At 49.2% G+C, this 21525-nt stretch overlaps 1 protein-coding gene across 4 annotated transcripts in view; it reads right to left on the reverse strand.

Moving 5' to 3' along the window:
- Positions 1 to 5849, reverse strand: part of cdc7 (cell division cycle 7 homolog (S. cerevisiae)) — a 60221-nt gene extending 54372 nt beyond the window's left edge. The window contains exons 1-2 of one of the 4 annotated variants that reach the window (XM_078218899.1): positions 5665 to 5785; positions 3954 to 3983 (exon numbers count right to left, since the gene is read on the reverse strand). The gene's annotated coding sequence lies outside the window, so the exon portion shown is untranslated. Of the gene's footprint in view, positions 1 to 3953; positions 3984 to 5664 lie in introns of all 4 variants that reach the window. The other 3 variants (XM_078218900.1, XM_078218897.1, XM_078218901.1) reach the window with 3 other exon arrangements.
- Positions 5850 to 21525: the final 15676 nt, after the last annotated feature.

Here is a 21525-nt window from a genome sequence, read left to right on the forward strand (position 1 = left end):
TGCAGAAGAGGTTGGCCCATCAAGTCTGCACCGACTCTCTGACAGAGTATCTCCCCCACCCCTACACATTTCCCAGGGCTAATGGGATACGAAGGGTCAATTTAGCATGGTCAATCCATCGAACCTGCACATCTTTGGACTGTGGGAGGAAACCAGAGCACCCAGAGGAAGCCCACGCAGACACGGGGAGAACGTGCAAACTTCACAGTCACTCAAGGCTAGAATTGAACTCAGGTCCCTGGAGCTATGAGGCAGCAGTGCTAACCACTTAGCCACCGTGACATCTATACCACAGCAATGTGGTTGACGCTCCGAAATGGAGGGCAGTTAGGGATGGGCAATAAATACAGGCACAGCCAGCAATGCCCACATCCCGTAAATGAATAATAAAAAAAACTAAAATTAAAGCACATGGGATTGGGAGAAACATACAAGTATGGATTGATAATTGGTTAACAGACAAAGTAGAGAGAAGGAATAACTGGGTCATGCTCAGGATAGCAGGATGTTACTAATGGGGTACGGCAAGGATCAGTGCTGAAGCCACAGAAGTTCTATACAAATGATTTGGACGTGGGGACCATTTGTAATATTTCCAAATCTGCTGATGACACCAAACTGGGTGGCAACGCAAGTTTTGAGGAGATGCAAGGATGCTCCAAGAGGACTTGGACAATCTAGGTGAATGGGCCAGAACTGAACATAGAAAGATAGAAATTAGGAGTAGGCCACTCCGCCCATCGAGCCTGCTTCACCATTCATTACAATCAGGTGGATCACCAAATTCAATACCCTGATCCCTCCTTCCCCCATCCCGCAAGCTCCAAGGACTGTATCTACTTCTTTCTTGAAATCACACAATGCTTTTGTTTCAACTGCTTTCTGTGGTAGTGAATTCCACAGATTCACCACACACTGGGTGGAGAAATTTCTCCTCACCTCCTCAAAGGTTCACCCTCTTATCCTCAAACTATGACCCATAGTTCTGGACATCCCACCATCAGGAACATAGGGGCGACATGGTGGTTGCTGCCTCACAGCGCCAGGGACCCGGGTTCGATTCCCGGCTTGGGTCACTGTCTGTGTGCAGTTTGCATGTTCTCCCTATGTTAGCGTGGGTTTCCTCCGGGTGCTCCAGTTTCGTCTCTCAGTCTGAAAGATGTGCTGGTCAGGACCCGAACAGGCGCCGGACTGTGGCGACTAGGGGAATTTCACAGTAACTTCATTGCAGTGTTAATGTAAGCCTTACTTGTGACTAATAAATAAACTTTAACTTTACATGTGCTTTAATTTTACATAGTAATCTATGCGAGACTTTGTTGAAAGGCTTCTGAAAATCTAAACGAACCACATCCACCGTTTCTCCCTGGTCAACTCTACTTGTTGCACCCTCAAAGAATTCCAGTAGATTTGTGAAGTATGACTTCCCTTTCGTAAATCATGCTGACTTCGTGCGACCATTGCTTTCCAAACGCTGTGCAATAAAATCCCTGATAATAGACTCCAGTTACTTCCAGTACCGACGTTAGGCTCACTGGTCTATAGTTCCCTGTTTTCTCTCGATCTCCCTTTTTGAACAGCGGGCTTACATTAGCTACCCTCCAATCTGTAGGAACTATTCCAGAGTCCAAAGAATTTTGGAAAATGACCACCAACGGATCTAATATTTCTAAGGCCACTTCCTTAAATACTCTGGGAAGAAGATTATCAGGCCCTGGAGTATTATCCGCTTTCAATCCTATTAATTTCCCCAAAACCATTTCTCTAATGGTCTTGCTTTCCTTCAGCTTCTCACTAAAACTTATGTTTCTCAGGACTTCTGGTACATTATTCATGGTCTTCCTTTGTGAAGGCAGAAGCAAAGTATGAATTTAGTTCCTCAGCCATTTCTGACTGCAAGGGACTGACATTCATTTTTGTCAATCTTTCTTTCTTTACATATCAATTGAAACTTTTGCAGTCAGTTAGTATGTCCCTGCTAGCTAAAGCCAACTTTCATACTCTTTTTTTCCCTTCTTAATCAATCCCTTGGTCTGCCTTTGCTGAATTTTAGACTACTTCAAACCCTCAGGTCCATTGCTTTTTCTTAGCAATTTGTATGCTTCTTCTTTGAATCTAATATCATCTCCAATTTCCCTTATAAGCCATGGTTTGGCCACAGTTTCCTTTTCATTCTTGCGCCAAATAGGAATAAACAACTTCTGGAGTTCACCGATTTGTTCCTTGAATGCCTGCCATTGCCTGTCCACTGTCCTTCCATTCAGTAACGTTTCCCAGTCCATCACGGTCAACTCATGCCCCATACCATCGGTTACCTTTATTGAGATTCAGGACCCTGGTTTCAGAATCAACTACATCATTATCCACCTTGACAAAGAATTCTACCATATTGTGGTCACTCGTCCCCAAGGGTTCTCTCACAGCTAGATTGCCAACTAATCCTCTCATTGCCCAACATAGTCTTATTGGTTCCTCAATGCATTGCTCCAGAAAACCATTCCATATGCACTCCAGAAATTCCTCCTCTATTGTCCTGTGACTAATTTGACTCTCCCAATCTATATGCAGATTAAAGTCGCCCATAATCACAGATGTTCCTTTAACACATGCATATCTGACTTCCTGTCTAATGCTTTTCCCAACATCACCACTACAGCTTGGTGGTCTTTATACCACCCCAATTAATGTTTTTGCCTCTTGGTGTTTCTTAACCCGACCCATACAGATTCCACATCATCTGTGCTGATATCTTTCCTCAATATCTTCATTAATTAACAATGCAACTCCACCACCTTTTATTTTCTGTCTGTCCTTCCTAAACACTGAATCGCCCTCAGTGTTTAGTTCCTATCCTTGGCCACCTTGGAGCCATGTCCCAGTAATCCCAACTATATCATACCCCTTTACATCTATCGGTGCAACTAATTAATCCATTTTATTTGAAATGCTACAATCGTTCAGGAATAAAATCTTAAGGCTCATCCTTGTAACACTCCTTGTCCTATTCCTACTATTTTTTTAAAACTGTGTCCTTATCTGACTCTGGCCGTTGATTTCTCCGCCTATCACTTTCCTTATTCTCCTTGTTGATGGAACTTGGCAGATGGAATATAAATGTGAACATGTGTGAAACTATTCAATTTGGCAGAAAAAACAGAAAGGCAGATTATCTCTTTAATGCATGAGGTTACAAAGTGTTGGTGTCCAAAGGGACCTAGTTGTCCTTGTTCACGAGTCACTAAAAGTTAGCTTGCAGGTGCAGCAAGGATTTAGGAAGGCAAATGGTATGTTGGCCTTTGTCGCAAGGGGATTTGAGTACAGGAGTAAAGATGTCTTGCTGTAATTGTATAGAGCCTTGGTGAGACCTCACCTGGAGCAGTGTGTGCAGTTTTGATCCCCTTATCTGTGCAGCGATATACTTGCCAGAGAGGGAGTGCAATGGAGGTTCATCAGATTAATCCGTGTGATGGTGGGATTTTTTTTTTTAAATGAGGAGTGGTTGAGGAGACTGGGTCTGTATTTCCTGGAGTGTTGAAAAACGAGAAATGATCTCATTGCAGCTTACAAAACTCTTACAGGACGTGACAGGGTAGATGTATACAAGATATTTCCCTTGGCTGCTGAGTCTAAAACAAGGGGAAGTAATCTCAGGATAAGCAGTAGGCCCTTTAAGACTGAGGTGAGGAGGTATTTCTCCTCTGTGGGTGCTGAATCTTTGGAATTCTCTATCCGAAGGGGCTGGGGAAGATCAATCATTGAGCAAGTTCAAGACAGAAATCAATAGATTTCCAGAGACTAATGACATCAGGGATATGAAGAGAGTGGTGGAGCAGGTTCAATGGGCTGAATGGCCTACTCCTTTTCCAACGTTCCTCTCACCTACCACATAAAATGAAACACACACACACGCACATACGCACACACACGCGCACACACACGCACAATCAACCTACCTTAGCTTACCTGGAGTATTTAAATCTCATCTACAAATTTAAGAATTGTTCTGGTTAAGCTTACAGACTTCGATAACCTCCAGAAAATGGGCACAGGGATCACAATACAGAATTAACCCATTGCGGCAGCATGTAAACGTCACGCTGTCCGATCATTCAAATAACTGTGCGCAACCACCAAATCACAAGAAGCTAGCACAAAACTAGCCTGCAATACGGAAAGCCCAGAGCGCCCTTCTTAAAGGGAGACCCACTGAGGGAGTGCCGCACTGCCAGAGCTGTCACCTTGATGTTAAACTGAGGCCCTTACTGGCAGATTGAAAAGATTCAATAGCATTGTTTCACAGATGAGTAGAGGAGTTGTCCCCAGTTTCCCGGATAGTTGTTATCCCTCCTCCAACATCAGTAAAATAGATTAATCCGTCATTATCACAATGCTTGCTGTGTGCAAATTGGCTGCCATGTTTCCTACATTAGAGCAATGGCTTAACCTCAAAAAGTGCTCAATTAGCAGCAAAGCACTTTAAAAGTTTATTTATTAAATGTCACAACTAGGTTTATATTAACACTGTAATGAAGTTATTGTGAAAATCCCCTAGTTGCCACACTCCAGCGTCTGTTCGGGTACACTGGAGGGAGAATTTAGCACGGCCAATTCACCAAACCAGCACATCTTTCGAACTGTGGGAGGAAACCCACGCAGACACGGGGAGAATGTGCAAACTCCACACAGACAGTGACCCAAGCCAGGAATTGAACCCAGGTCCCTGGCGCTGTGAGGCAACAGTGCTAACCACTGTGCCGCCTCACGTTTCCCACATTAGAATCATAGACTAAGCCTCAATAAGTGCTCAAATTAGCCATAAAGCAGTTGAGGGACAGGCGGTTGTGGGGAAAGACACTACACAAATGCACATCTTTTAGCAAACAGCCAGATAATCTGGTTTTGTCGGTGTGGGAATGTTGGCCGAGGCATCGAGTCGAGTCCCCGCTCCTGGGGTTTGATCCATGGGAGGAGGGGGCGCGCAGAATGTCCTTCAGTTTAACACCGCATCCAAATGGACGTGATTGTCCAGGATATTTCCCACATTATCAAAAACAAACAGCCCGGCGGTTCGCACCTGCTGCCTCACAGCACCAGGGACCTGGGTTCGATTCCCGGCTTGGGTCACGGTCTGTGCGGAGTCTGTACGTTCTCCCCGTGTCTGCGTGGGTTTCCTCCGGGTGCTCCGGTTTCCTCCCACAGTGTGAAAGACGCGCTGGTTAGGGTGCATTGACCATTCTCCCTCAGTGTACCCGAACAGGCGCCGGAGTGTGGCGACTAGGGGATTTTCACAATAACTTCATTGCAGCGTTAATGTAAACTGACTTGTGACACTAATAAAATAAACTTTAATGTCAGGCAGGGGGGGGGGGATCCCGCAGTTATTGTGAACCATTGACAAGGGGATGAAATGTTAGTGAATTGGGGGGGTGTTCACCTGGTTAAATCACCCCAACATTATTAATAATAAACCCTGGCAATTCCCGCGGAAAGCCCGCTCTCTGCGCCTGGATTATTTAATCCATGTTGGGGTTTATTTAATAATCTCCCCGCTGTTTGTGAAGCGGATTGTCGGTGGAGGCCACAAGCCTCATTCTCCCCCCCCGATATTAATGATAAATCCTCTCACACACACAGCCCGGGACACACCGGAACCCGGCCTCTTACCGCAGCAAAGTCCCCGCCGACAGCCGGCCCCGAGCCGCCCACACCCGGCTTCACCTCAGCTCAGAGGCCCGGAGAGAAAGCACCGACAAAATGCCCGCCAAAACCGGCCCGCCCCGGACCCTGGATTACCGACATCAACCTCGCCCCGGACCCTGGATTACCGACATCAACCTCGCCCCGGACCCTGGATAATCTACACCTCCCTCGCCCCGGACCCTGGATAATCTACACCCTGCCCCGGACACTGGATAATCTACACCCCGCCCCGGACCCTGCATAATCTACCCCCTGCCCCCCCCCCCCCCCCCCCCATAATCTACACCCGCCCCGGACCCTGGATAATCTAAATGCACCCTGGGCCCTGGATAATCTACACCCACCCCAGGCCCTGGATAATCTACACCCACCCCGGGCCCTGGATAATCTACACCCTGCCCCGGACCCTGGATAATCTACACCCACCCCGGTCCCTGGATAATCTACGCCCTGCCCTGGACCCTGGACAATCTAAACCCTGCCCCTGGATAATTTAATCCCACCCCGGATCCAGGATAACTGACATTTTTCCCCGCCCCGGACCCGGGATAATCTACACCACCCCAGACCCTGGATAACTGATACCTCCCCTGCCCTGGACCCTGGATAAGTGACACCCTGCCCCAAACCCTGGATACTCACATCACCCCACCCCAGAACCTGGATAGCTATCACTTCCCCCCACCCGCCCTGGACTGAGGATAACTGACATCCCCACCCTTGACCCTCCCCCTGCCCTGGACCATGGACAGCTGGCACCTCCCCCGCCCTGGACCCTGAATGTGTGACACATTCCCCCTCCCCCGCCCCAGACAGTGGATAGTTGGCATCTCAACCCCCCCAAAACCCTGCATAACTGACACCCTACCCTGGACCCTGGATAACTGAAACGCCGCCCCAAACCCTGGATAACTGACACCCCACCCCAGACGACGGATAACTGACACCCCGCCCTGGACCTTGGATAACTGATACCTCCCCCACCCCAGACCTTGCATAATTGACACATCCCCCACCCCAGACCCTGGATAAGTGACACCCTGCCCTGGACCCTGAATAACTGACACCTCCCCCCACCCCAGACCCTGCATAATTGACACATCCCCCCACCCCAGACCCTGGATAACTGACACCCCACCCCAGACCCTGGATAACTGACACCTCCCCCACCCCAGACCCTGCATAATTGACACATTCCCCCCTCCCCCGACGGGAACCTGGATAAGTGACACCCCGCCCCAAATCATGGATAAGTGACACCACCCCACCCCAGACACTGGATAATTGACACCTCCCCTGCCCCAGACCCTACAGCCATCACCACCCGCCCCCCCCCCCCCCCGCCCCCGATCAGTTGCCCTGGACCGTAGATAATCAACATGCCCACCCTAGACCCTGGATAAATGACACCTCCTCCCACCCCTGCTCTGGACCATGGATAGCTGGCACCTCCCCCCTGCCCCCCCCCCCCCCACCCTGGAGCCTGAATGACTGACGCTTCCCTCTGCCCTGGACCTGGATAACTGACACCCCAAAGCCATGGCACGGATGCTGGATAAATTTCAGGTTCCCAACCCAATCCTGTCTATGGTCTCTACGACCAAAATTTTTCCCCACATACAACTTTTCCACTTGCCCAACTTCACTTGTTTGAGTGTATTACTTTTTTAAGTAGTTGCATGATCGCTTTAAGAGTCGGCCACATGGTTGATGCTATCCATTGGGGTACTGTTTCAGTTTCTGTTCTGTGCACAGTACATCTCTTTCAATCAACCTGAATCTATGGGGACGATCTTACTGGCTCGTCCCACCTGTCGATCGGCATGGCAAGCTAGTAAGATCAGGCGAGAGGCGAAAAACCGGGTTTTATATTTTAATATAATTAGTGAGCCCTGGATGCAATCGTCCGGGCTCACTTGCCTTAACGACCTTGCCAGTGGAGGTCCTCATTGGTGAGGATCACATATGGTCCTGATGTGGTGGAGTTGCCGGTGAGACCGGAGTCCATTAAGGCTTCCCAGGCAGTCGGGGGCAGGGGAGCGGTGCCCCTTGGACAGTGCCAGCCTGGCATACTGGCACTGTCGACCAGGCACCCTGGCACTGCCAGCCTGGCACCCTGGTACTGCCAAGCAGGCAGAGTCTACAGGGAGGGGAGGGGCCTTCAGGGGATAGGGCCTGAAGTGGTAAGGCTATGATGGGGCAGGACCATGATGGGGAAGCAGGGTGAGGGGAGCTCCATAGGGGCCGGGTACGCTGCATCGGGGAGTAACCAGGGTGGCAATCAATGGGGGAGGTCGGCCTGGCGCAGCAATCGGGGAGGGTGATAACCCTGGAGGGCAATGTCAGGGTCGGGGGCAATTGGGGAAGGCATGTTGGGGGGGCAATCAAGGGTATATGTGACAGATCTCCCTGTGTATCCCTATATACAGTGCACTGGGAGATCGGGGCACGTGCAATGGTGCCCCTACAGCACAGCAGCTGGCTACCTTGCGTGATTGGGCTCCATCTACTCCCCCTACTGGCAAGAATCACATTTGTTTTTTTTCCCAAAATGTCATAACATAGCCTCTAGGAGTTAGTCCAAAAAATGGGAATGATTCTCTCTCATTTTCACGCTCATTCAGCACTTAGAATTTTCATGGTAAGTTTGCCCCCCATATGTGCAAATCATGTCTTTTTCTTTTTAGTTTAAAACCCACAACCCCTAACATCGGTAGGACATTACAGGATGGTTGATTGCATGGGGTATTTGGGCAAAGGTTTCACCAAAAATGGACGTCAGTGCAAGTAAGTGCAACTTTCCAAAAAAGATTTTTGTTGCGATTGTTTTTATAGTGAGTGCACATATCTTGTTGTTATATGCCACTTTGTTCTGGGAGGGCTGGTACAATATAAATTTAGTGTATCTAAAGTTTAATCAGTGGGCTGGAAACCAAACAAAATCAAATCAGGAAGTTTACTGGTCAGCGCAGCTAATTATCAAGAACTGGTAAAAGATCATTTGGCTTTTAACACTGTTCATAAAAAAATATTATCAGAATTTTTTGGAAGCAAACTTTGGTTCTACATCACAGGTCACCGGATGTACTTAATTAGCCGACACAAAGTACTTTCATCATTTTCTATAATTTGCCATAAATTATGTTTTTTTTTAAACTCTAATTAATGAAAGATTGAAAATACATTACAAACATGGGTGTGATTTTCCACTGGTGGGATTTTCCACTCCTGCTGAAGTCAGTGGACATTTGAATGGCTCGCCGCATTATCCAGCCCTGCTGCCGTCTGTGTGACGGGGCCATAAAATCCAGCCCACTGTGTGAAATCTCTCATTTCCTTCTCTATGAACGGTATGCTTTGTCTGTATAGCGCGCAAAAAACAATACTTTTCACTGTATGTTAATATGTGACAATAATAAATCAAATGAAATCAAATCAAAAAAGATTTCGAAGGAGAGCTAAAAGGGGTCACGAAAAAGCATTGGCCAGCAGGATTAAGGAAAATCCCAAGACTTTTTATACATATATAAAGAGCAAGAGGGTAGCCAGGGAGAGGGTTGGCCCACTCAAGGACAAAGGAGGGAATCTATGCGCGGAGCCAGAGGAAATGGGCGAGGTATTAAATGAGTACTTTGCATCAGTATTCACCAAAGAGAAGGACTTGGTAGATGATGAGTCTGGGAAAGGGTGTGTAGATAGTTTGAGTCATGTTGAGATCAAAAAGGAGGAGGTATTGGGGTTCTTGAGAAACATTAAGGTAGACAAGTCCCGAGGGCCTGATGGGATATACCCCAGAATACTGAGAGAGGCAAGGGAGGAAATTGCTGGGGCCTTGAGAGAAATCTTTGTATCCTCACTGGCTACAGGGGAGGTCACAGTAAGAAGTCTCACAACACCAGGTTAAAGTCCAACAGGTTTATTTGGTAGCAAGTACCATAAGCTTTCGGAGCACTGCTCCTTCGTCAGATATCCACTCCATCTGATGAAGGAGCAGTGCTCCGAAAGCTTATGGTATTTGCTACCAAATAAACCTGTTGGACTTTAACCTGGTGTTGTGAGACTTCTTACTGTGTTCACCCCAGTCCAACGCCGGCATCTCCACATCATGACTACAGGGGAGGTCCCAGAGGATTGGAGAATAGCCAATGTTGTTCCTTTGTTTAAGAAGGGTAGCAAGAATAATCCAGGTAATTACAGGCCAGTGAGCCTTACATCAGTGGTAGGAAAATTATTGGAGAGAATTCTTCGAGACAGGATTTATTCCCACATGGAAATAAGTGGACATATTAGTGAGAGGCAACATGGTTTTGTGAAGGGGGGGTCGTGTTTCACGAACTTGATCGAGTTTTTCGAGGAAGTGATGAAGATGATTGATGAGGGTAGGGCAGTGGATGTTGTCTACATGGACCTCAGTAAGGCCTTTGACAAGGTCCCTCATGGCAGACTGGTGCAGAAGGTGAAGTCACATGGGATCAGAGGTGAGCTGGCAAGGTGGATACAAAACTGGCTCGGTCAAAGAAAACAGAGGGTAGCAGTGGAAGGGTGCGTTTCTGAATGGAGAGCTGTGACAAGTGGTGTTCCTCAGGGATCAGTGCTGGGACCTTTGCTGTTTGTAATATATATAAATGATTTGGAGGAAAATGTAAGTGGTTTAATTAGTAAGTTTGCGGACGACACAAAGGTTGGTGGATTTGCGGGTAACGATGAGGACCATCAGAGGATACAGCAGGATATAGATCAGTTGGAGACTTGGGCGGAGAGATGGCAGATGGAGTTTAATCTGGACAAATGTGAGGTAATGCATTTTGGAAGGTCTAAGACAGATAGGAAATATACAGTAAATGGCAGAACCCTTAAGAGTATTGATAGGCAAAGGGATTTGGGTGTACAGATACACAGGTCACTGAAAGTGGCAATGCAGGTGGAGAAGGTCGTCAAGAAGGCATACGGCATGCTTGTCTTCATTGGCCGGGACATTCAGTTTAAAAATTAGCAAGTCATGTTGCAGCTTTGTAGAACCTTAGTTAGGCCGCACTTGGAATATAGTGTTCAATTCTGGTCGCCACACTACCAGAAGGATGTGGAAGCTTTGGAGAGAGTACAGAAAAGATTTACCAGGATGTTGCCTGGTATGGAGGGCATTAGCTATGAGGAGAGAATCATAGAAACCCTACAGTGCAGAAAGAGGCCATTCGGCCCATTGAGTCTGCACCGACCACAATCCCACCCAGGCCCTACCCCCATATCCCTACATATTTTACCTGCTAATCCACGCATCTCAGGACACTAAGGGGCAATTTTAGTATGGCCAATCAACCTAACCCACACATCTTTGGACTGTGGGAGGAAACTGGAGCACCCAGAGGAAACCCACGCAGACACGAGGAGAATGTGCAAACTCCACACAGACAGTGACCCAAGCCAGGAACCGAACCCAGGCCCCTGGAGCTGTGAAGAAGCAGTGCTAACCACTGCGCCACCGTGCCGCCCATTTTCACTCTCATTTTAACCTGAAAACAGGTAACATACCCCCTGTTACCGCCATGCTCTGGCTAAATGGCCAGCCTGTTTGATTTGATTTATTGATTTTTGATTTGATTTATTATTGTCACATGTATTAGCATGCAGTGAAAAGTATTGTTTCTTGAGCGCTGTACAGACAAAGCATACCGTTCATAGAGGAGGAAAGGAGAGAGGATGATCGTGGAGGAGGTGTTGTTGCCTATCTTTACTGATTGCGGTCTGTGAGTTAGGAAGTTCAGAATCCAGTCACAGAAGGAGGAGCCAAGGCCCAGGCCACGGAGTTTGGAGATGAGTTTCGTGGGAATAATGGTGTTGAAAGCTGAGCTGGAGTCAATAAATAGGAGTCCGATATAGGTGTCTTTGTTATCCAGGTGTTCCAGGGTTGAGTGTAGGGCCAGGGAGATGGCGTCTGCTGTGGACCGGTTGCGGTGATAGACGAACTGCCTTTAAAAATGGAAGTGGATACAGGGGCATCAGCCTCTCTGATGGCCGAGCATACATTTTAGTACCTAAGAGAGGGAGTCCAACTATTGAACCTGAAGAGCACTGATGCGCGACAATAAGCACGTGGAACCAAGGCTTCGGTATTGAAGGCTTTAATAGAGTAACAATGGAACTACTAACACGAATACACCAGTTCAGACTGAAGGGGTCCTGCCGGAGCAGGGGGTCTTATACCTCGCCACCGGAGGCGGGACCCCACTGGAATGTGCCATGATAACTCTTATAACAGGTAAACACCCTAACCCAACAACATTGTACAACCCCCACAGTAACAACACCCTAGCCCAACAGTAACATAGTAACAACCCCCAGTGGTGAACCAACGATGGTTCACCACATTCACCCCTCCTTTAAGAACAAAAGGTGGCGGGGTGCACGAAAAACAGGTCATATAAACAGACAAATCACAGGATTCACAAGTCCAGACGGTCTGGAGGACCGCACCGACGCTGCGATCTCCTCAACACCGGTTGCGAAACCGGAGCAGGTGCTTGTGGTGGCGCTCTTTCCAAAGCAACGTCTGGCTGTCCCCTCAAGGACTCCCGGGCCGGCCGGCCCTGGTGAGGCGATGGCGATGGTGCAGGGGATCCTGGAACGTTTGGTGGTAGTGGTGGTGGTGATGATGGTGGCGCCGATCTCCGAGTCTCAGGCAAGCTGTACATGGGAGTAAAAGTGTTATGCACTGGTCCCGGTGCTGACCGCGCCACGTCTGGGGAAGCAATGAGGAGTAGTGGATTCGTGACTGGGGGAATAGGAGCAACAGGAGTTGCTACGTCCCCTGCGGGCGCCAGGTCTCTAATGGAGACAGTGTCCTCTCGCCCGTCAGGATATGCCACATAGGCATACTGAGGGTTGGCGTGGAGGAGTTGGACCGGTTCGACCAAGGGGTCGGACTTGCGAGCCCTCACATGTCGCCGCAGAAGGATGGGTCCTGGGTACGTCAACCAGGCTGGCAATGAGGTTCCCGATGACGACTTCCGAGGGAATGAGAACATCCTCTCGTGGGGAGTAGCATTGGTTGCCGTACACAGGAGGGAGCGGATAGAATGGAGCGCATTTGGAAGGACCTCCTGCCAACGGGAGACTGGAAGGCCCCTGGATTTCAGTGCCAGTAGGACAGCCTTCCAGTCTGTAGCATTCTCCCTTTCCACCTGTCCGTTACCCCTAGGGTTGTAGCTCGTGGTTCTACTAGAGGCAATCCCGAATGAGAGCAGGAATTGCCTCAAGTCGTTGCTCATGAACGACGAGCCCCTGTCGCTATGAATGTAGCAGGGGTACCCGAACAGGGTAAAAAGTTCACTGAAAACCTTGATGACGGTGGTAGTCGACGTGTCCGCACAGGGGACAACAAACGGAAACCGGGAATACTCGTCTATTATGTTGAGGAAATAGACATTCCGGTCCGTTGAGGGAAGGGGGCCCTTAAAATCCACACTCAGCCTCTCAAAAGGGCGAGTGGCCTTGACCAATTGTGCCCGGTCTGGTCGATAAAAGTGTGGTTTGCATTCTGCGCAAATCCGACAGCTTCTAGTCACTGACCTGACATCCTCCACCGAGTAAGGCAGGTTGAGGGCTTTGACGAAGTGGTAGAGTCTGGTGACTCCAGGATGACACAGATCATTGTGGAGAGCCTTCAAGCGGTCCTCCTGCATGATGGTGCATGTTCCGCGCGAGAGGGCATCCGAGGGCTCATTGAGCTTCCCTGGACGATACATAATATCGTAATTATAGGTGGAGAGCTCAATTCTCCACCGCAAGATCTTATCGTTCTTGATCTTGCCCCTCTGCGTGTTACTGAACATAAACGCCACGGATCGTTGATCCGTGATCAGGGTGAACCGCTTCCCTGCCAGGTAATGGCGCCAGTGTCTGACTGCCTCCACAATGGCCTGAGCCTCCTTCTCCACCGCTGAGTGCCGAATTTCTGGGCCTTGAAGGGTGCGGGAAAAGAAATCAGATGCATCACTCTCCACCTGGAAAGGAATGGATTCATCCACCGCGTGCATCGTGGCTTTCGAGATGTCGCTCTTCAAAACCTTGAAGGCCAATTGGGCCTCCGGCGTAAGTGGGAAGGTCGTGGACTTAATGAGCGGACGAGCTTTGTCCGCGTAGTTGGGGACCCACTGTGCATAATACGAAAAGAACCCGAGGCATCTCCTCAGTGCTTTCGTGCTAGCGGGCAAGGGAAGTTCAGTGAGTGGGCGCATACGGTCTGGATCAGGGCCAATGACCCCGTTTTCCACCACGTATCCGAGGATGGCTAACCTACGCGTACGGAATACGCACTTCTCCCTGTTATAGGTCAGATTCAGGCGAGATGCAGTGCGCAGAAAGTGTTGGAGATTCGTGTCGTGGTCCTGCTGGTCATGGCCGCAGATGGTGACGTTATCCAGGTACGGGAAGGTAGCCCGCAACCCGTTCTGGTCCACCATTCGGTCCATAGCACACTGGAAGACCGAGACCCCATTGGTGACACCAAATGGAACCCTGAGGAATTGGTATAGACGACCATCCGCCTCAAAAGCCGTATATTGTCGGTCCTCTGGGCGGATGGGGAGTTGATGGTAGGCGGACTTAAGGTCTATGGTAGAAAACACTCGGTACTGCGCAATCTGATTGACCATATCAGAAATGCGCGGGAGAGGATACGCATCCAGCTGCGTATAACGATTAATGGTCTGACTATAGTCGATGACCATCCGAGGTTTGTTCCCGCTTTTGACTACCACGACCTGCGCTCTCCACGGACTAGCACTGGCCTGTATGATCCCTTCCTTGAGGAGCCGCTGAACCTCAGATCTAATAAAGATCCGGTCCTCAGCGCTGTAACGCCTACTTTTAGTAGCGATGGGCTTGCAGCCAGGTACCAGATTTTTAAAAAGGGATGGTGTAGTGATTTTCAGGGTGGATAGATTGCATGCGGGGCGCTTTGGGCAATTTGGAGGCTGCGGCTGATTCCCTACTGCCAGTGAAGGGAGTGGCCCACCGTACTGTAGGATCACACTCTTCATGTGGACCATAAAGTTTAGTCCGAGGAGAATTGGCGCGCAAAGGTGAGGTAACACAAGGAGCCTGTATTGCTCGTAAATTGTGCCCTGTACCTCAAGGGTTACCATACATCGTCCTTGGATCGGTACAGACCGGGACCGTGATGCCATGGAAATTGTCTGCTTGGCAGGGAGAACCCAGAGTCCACACCTTTTAGCAGTTTCAGGGTGTATGAAACTTTCGGTGCTTCCACTGTCAAACAGACAATTCACAGTTCTACCACTAACCTTTATATCCATCATAGAATGTTCAAGTCTGTAGTGCCTGGTCTGATCCAGGGAGATCGACGCCACCGTTGGCCCCTGGGCGTCACTGCATGCTGCCGATGTGGATGCTGAGGACCCCTGCTGGTCGCTCCTAGTCGTCGTGGACCATGATGGCCGCCCCCATGAATCGCACGTGGGCGAGGGCGCCAAGCGCAGCGACTCCTGGTGGTCTTCCTCCTCCTCTGTCAGCCACGATGGCGCCGTCCTAGGATCGCACGTGGTCGGACCTCATGGGTACTGCGACGCCGAAGGAGATTGTCTCCGTTCTGGAGGGTTACAAGCTGCACTGCCGTTTTTAGGTTTGGACCTGCAGACTTTGCCGTAGTGGCCTTTTTTACCGCACTGGCTGCAGATTGCCGTTCTTGCCGGACACTGTTGCCGTGGATGCTTGGCCCCACCACAAAAATAGCATCGCTGGCCACCTGGAGCTGCCGCCGTCGTCGAATCGATCTGGGAGCGCGGGTTAGCGGGGCGAGGAGGGAGCTGAGCTTGCTCCAACCACGTTGACTGCACGTGGTCCTCGGGGTACAGCGCCAAGCTCTTCGACGCCGCCTCCAGCATCACGGCCATCTCCATTGCTTGGGTCAAGTCGAGTTTCCCCTTTTCCAGCAATTTAAGCCTGATGTACGAGGACCTGCTACGAACGCGTCTCGGGCGAGGTCGTACATATACTGTTCGGCTGATACGTCCTTACAATCGCAACCCCTGGCAAGCTGCAGGAGCTCATTGGCATAGTCCTCCATGGTTTCGCCCGACTGCCGACGTCGTGTAGCGAGGAGGTAACGAGCGTGTATCTCGTTGGGTGGCATCGTGTATCTTTTTTTTAGGAGCTCGACGGCACCCAGGTAAGTGGGAGCTGCACGAATGGCTAGGTAAATCGTGTCGCTTACCCTTGCGTGGAGGACCTGGAGTTTATCACTGTCCGTAGTGATAGCTACCGAGGCTGCCAGGTAGTCCTCAAAGCACTTCCACCAATGGTCGAATGTGTTAGCTGCACCGACCGCACGTGGGTCCAGTGTCAGACGATCCGGTTTTAGAATCTGTTCCATACTCTCTGGTTTTTTTTCTTCTAGTTGTACAGCTGTGAGTTTTCTGTTACTCTATTAAATTGATGCGCGACAATAAGCACGTGGAACCAAGGCTTCGGTATTGAAGGCTTTAATAGAGTAACAATGGAACTACTAACACGAATACACCAGTTCAGACTGAAGGGGTCCTGCCGGAGCAGGGGGTCTTATACCTCGCCACCGGAGGCGGGACCCCACTGGAATGTGCCATGATAACTCTTATAACAGGTAAACACCCTAACCCAACAACATTGTACAACCCCCACAGTAACAACACCCTAGCCCAACAGTAACATAGTAACAACCCCCAGTGGTGAACCAACGATGGTTCACCACAAGCACTTCTGCCAAGCTGAAGACTTGTAGGGTAGAAGCAATAAAAATAAAAGGCACCACAATGCTACCTGTAAGCCGAAGACAACATTCTGCCCAGCTCCCCGTGACAATAGCCACCGGTGAAGGACCAAGCCTTCTTGGCCATTCTGCCCAGCTCCCCGTGACAATGGCCACTGGTGAAGGACCAAGCCTTCTTGGCCATTCTGCCCAGCTCCCCGTGACAATGGCCACTGGTGAAGGACCAAGCCTTCTTGGCCATTCTGCCCAGCTCCCCGTGACAATGGCCACCGGTGAAGGACCAAGCCTTCTTGGCCATTCTGCCCAGCTCCCCGTGACAATAGCCAACGGTGAAGGACCAAGCCTGATTGGCTTAAAGAAATTAAATTGAATTGGGTGAGATGTTTCAAGTGCAGAGAGGGGAACTGCCCAAACTGTGAGGAAAACACGACAACGTCTTCCATGAAAAATTAGGTAAAATCAAAGAGCTACAAGCTAAGATTTACATTAATCCAGAGGGGACTCCCTGGTTCTTTAGGGCCAGATCAGTACCATATGCCCTTGCGAGAGAAAGTTAGTTACTTAGTGTAAGTTAGTTACTGAAGATTGTACAAAGGAGTTAAAGGGGAAAGGATATGGTGATTGTCCCTTTAAGGGCAACACAGCAGAGTAAGGGTCACCCGGCCTGGGTGACCAATCGGGACACAGGGTGGGCAATCACCTCAGGAGGAGGGGTTCTCCTAGACAGAGGTATTTTAGAATTAGCTGCAAACATGCTGCTGCTCTACATGACTTGTTAATAAGTCCCTTGTTGTTCACTAATGAAGTTTTTGAAAGTGCATCATTCAAGCAGCACGGTGGCACAATGGTTAGCACTGCTGCCTCACAGCATCAGGGGCCTGGGTTCAATTCCAGCCTCGGGTCACTGTCCGTGTGGAGTCTGCACGTTCTCCCCTGTCTGTGTGGGTTTCCTCTGGTTTTCTCCCATAGATGTGCAGGTTAGGTTGATTGGCCATGATAAATCGCCCCCTAGTGTTAGGGTAAATAGATGGGGTGAAGAGGATAGGGCCTGGGTGGGCTTGTGGTTGGTGCAGACTTGGTGGGCCAAATGACCTCCTTCTGCATTGTCACGATTCTATGATTAGAGTTGTATAACTATCGTAAATACTTTTGGCATTTATAAATATATGTTCAGGAGGATAGCGAATGTGGTACCGTTATTTAAGAAGGGTAGCAGGGATAACCCGGGTAATTATAGGCTAGTGAGCGTGACGTCCGTGGTAGGGAAGTTGTTGGAGAGGATTCTTAGAGACAGGATGTATGCGCATTTAGAACAGAACAATCTCATTAGTGACAGACAGCATGGTTTTGTAAGAGGGAGGTCGTGCCTTACAAATTTGGTGGAGTTTTTTGAGGAAGTGACAAAAACGGTTGACGAAGGAAGGGCCGTGGATGTCGTCTATATGGATTTCAGTAAGGCATTTGACAAAGTCCCTCATGGCAGGTTGGTTAAGAAGGTTAAGGCTCGTGGGATACAAGGAGAGGTGGCTAGATGGGTAGAAAACTGGCTTGGCCACAGGATGTGGAGATGCCGGCGTTGGACTGGGGTAAACACAGTAAGAGTTTTAACAACACCAGGTTAAAGTCCAACAGGTTTATTTGGTAGCAAATACCATTAGCTTTCGGAGCGCTGCTCCTTCGTCAGATGGAGTGGAAATCTGCTCTCAAACAGGGCACAGTGCCCTGTTTGAGTGCAGATTTCCACTCCATCTGACGAAGGAGGAGCGCTCCGAAAGCTAATGGTATTTGCTACCAAATAAACCTGTTGGACTTTAACCTGGTGTTGTTAAAACTCTTACTGTGTTGGCCACAGGAGACAGAGGGTAGCAGTCGAAGGGTCTTTTTCCGGCTGGAGATCTGTGACCAGTGGTGTTTCGCAGGGCTTTGTACTGGGACCTCTGCTATTTGTGATAAATATAAATGATTTGGAAGAAGGTGTAACTGGTGTTATCAGCAAGTTTGCGGATGACATGAAGATGACTGGACTTGCGGATAGCGATGAGCATTGTCGGACAGTACAGCAGGATATAGATAGGCTGGAAAATTGGGCGGAGAAATGGCAGATGGAATTTAATCCAGATAAATGCGAAGTGATGCATTTTGGAAGAACTAATGTAGGGGGGAGTTAGACAATAAATGGCAGAGCCATCAAGAGTATAGAAACACAGAGGGACCTAGGTGTGCAAGTCCACAAATCCTTGAAGGTGGCAGCACAGGTGGAGAAGGTGGTGAAGAAGGCATATGGTATGCTTGCCTTTATAGGACGGGGTATAGAGTATAAAAGCTGGAGTCTGATGTTGCAGCTGTATAGAACGCTGGTTAGGCCACATTTGGAGTACTGCGTCCAGTTCTGGTCGCCACACTACTAGAAGGACGTGGAGACTTTAGAGAGAGTGCAGAGAAAGTTTACCAGGATGTTGCCTGGTATGAAGGGTCTTAGCTATGAGGAGAGATTGGGTAAACTGGGCTTGTTCTCCCTGGAAAGACGGAGAATGAGGGGAGACCTAATAGAGGTGTACAAAATTATGAAAGGTATAGATAGGGTGAACCGTGGGAAGCTTTTCCCCAGGTTGGAGGTGACGATCACGAGGGGTCACGGGCTCAAGGTGAGAGGGGTGGGGTGTAACTCAGATATCAGAGGGACATTTTTTACACAGAGCGAGGTGGGGGCCTGGAATGCGCTGCCAAGTAGGGTGGTGGAGGCAGACACGCTGGCATCGTTTAAGACTTACCTGGATAGTCACATGAGCAGCCTGGGAATGGAGGGATACAAATGAATGGTCTAGTTGGACCAATGAGCGGCACAGGCTTGGAGGGCCGAAGGGCCTGTTTCCTGTGCTGTACTGTTCTTTGTTCTTTGTTCTGTTGGGAAGCATTGTGGATTCCATCTTGCTGCTCGTGGCTTTAATGGTTGCGGGTTTAAGGGTGTGGAATGTGAGCCCCCCCATCAGAGTCCAATAATGAACTCCTGTAGATCGGTTCTCTCATATTATTAACATAGTGATTTCTCCATTATTCCACATGTAAATGATAAAGCACTGGCCAACATTTGTGAGTTTGCAGCCTGGACACATCATACAAACCATGACTTGTAGCTCACTTTGTTCTAATCTCTGAAAATGACGTCTGTGCAGAGTGTTCAGGGAGGTCATTGCATCTCCTGCTCCTGCTTCCCTAACATGAGATGTGGGTGGATGCAAGCAGCACTCAAGGGGAGTTAAAGATGCTGTGTGAGTGGCAAGGAGGACTGGGATGCAGTTTCAGAGTTAAAAGAACAAAGCTCTTTTACACTATCTTCTTAAGACACAAAAACGGAAACCTCCCTACTTGAGCGGCACGATGGCACAGTGGTCAGCACTGCTGTCTCACAGCACTAGGGACCCAGGTTCGATTCCCGGCTTGGGTCACTGTCTGTGTGGAATTTGCACGTTCTCCGCGTGTCTGTGTGGGTTTCCTCCGAGTACCTTGGTTTCCTTCCATAGTCCAAAGTTGTGCGGGTTAGGTGGATTGGCCATGTTAAATTGCCCCTTAGTGTCCTGGGATGTGTAGGTTAAAGGGATTAGCGGGGTAACTATGGGGGATAAAGGGGATAGGGCCTGGGTGGGATTGTGGTCAGTGCAAACTGATGGGCTGAATGGCCTCCTTCTGCACTGTAGGGATTCTATGTCTGGAGAAAGCTGTGGTGGGCACGTCCAATCATTGCTGGCACTCCCTGGTGTTTTGTCATTTTGAACAATCATTCAGGTGAAGGCTGCAGTAAAGGAGAGACAGACAAATTAGTCTTCACTGCAGGAGTGTAGGATTAAAGTTAAGTTTATTTATTAGTGTCACAAGTAGGTTTACATTAACACTGCAATGAAGTTACTGTGAAAATCCCCCAGTCGCCACACTCCGGCGCCTGTTTGGGTACACTGAGGGAGAATTTAGCATGGCCAATGTACCTAACCAGCATATCTTTCGGACTGTGGGAGGAAACCGGAGCACCCGGAGGAAACCCATGCAGACACGGGGAGAACGTGCAGACTCCGCACAGACAATGTCCCAAGCCGGGAATCGAACCCAGGTCCCTGGCGCTGTGAGGCAGCAGTGTCAGACCTCACATTGAGATTTGCCAGGCCTTCTCATCTCCTAATAAAGGGTTGCAAGTACACCTTGCATAATCAAAGTGGATTGGACCTCATTGTGGAACTCTGGGTTCTGAGTCCATGTGGCGAGAGAGAGTAGAATGAGTCTGTGTATTGGACAGGGCCAAGGATTGTGAGGCTGTCCATGTGAAGCATCAGCAGTACTAACAGCAGGGTCCATGCAGGAAAAAGGTTTACTTTGACTAAGTGGCCACACTGATGGATCACAGTCTCGCACTAACACTAAGGCCATCTAGGAGTGAGACTTGTCAGAGTCTCTGCATTTGGAGAGTCCGGAGTGGTTGCTACTCAACAACCAATGGTTGTTGGACAGTGAGTGAACTCCAAAGTAGCCTTTCAGCATGATAAAGATGTCAAGGGATATGGGTTTACTATCGGCAAGTGGTGATTGGGGGGCAGAAAATTATCTTCCCTGATCAATCTGTATAGAGGAGCAATCTCGAGGGGGCAAATGGGGTTCTCATGCTGTTCCTCTCCCACTTACCTGCTTAAGCCTGAAAGAGGTCACTGAGGGTGACATAGAATCATAGGTTTCCTACAGTGCAGAAGGAGGCCATTCTGCCCATCGAGTCTGCACGGACTCAGCGCCTTACTCAGGCCCGCCCTTTTGCCCTATCTGTGTAACCCCACTCATTTACCATGGCCAATCTTTAAGTTTAAGTTTATTTACTAGTGTCACAAGTAGGCTTACATGAACACTGCAATGAAGTTTCCACACTCCGGCGCCTGTTCGGGTACACTGAGGGAGAATTTAGCATGGCCAATTCACCTAACCAGCACGTCTTTCGGACTGTGGGAGGAAACCAGAGCACCCGGAGGAAATCCACTCAGACACGGGGAGAACGTGCAGACTCCGCACAGATAGTGACCCAAGCCGGG

Source organism: Mustelus asterias, chromosome 8, assembly GCF_964213995.1.
Source record: "Mustelus asterias chromosome 8, sMusAst1.hap1.1, whole genome shotgun sequence".
Classification (NCBI taxonomy): domain Eukaryota; kingdom Metazoa; phylum Chordata; class Chondrichthyes; order Carcharhiniformes; family Triakidae; genus Mustelus; species Mustelus asterias.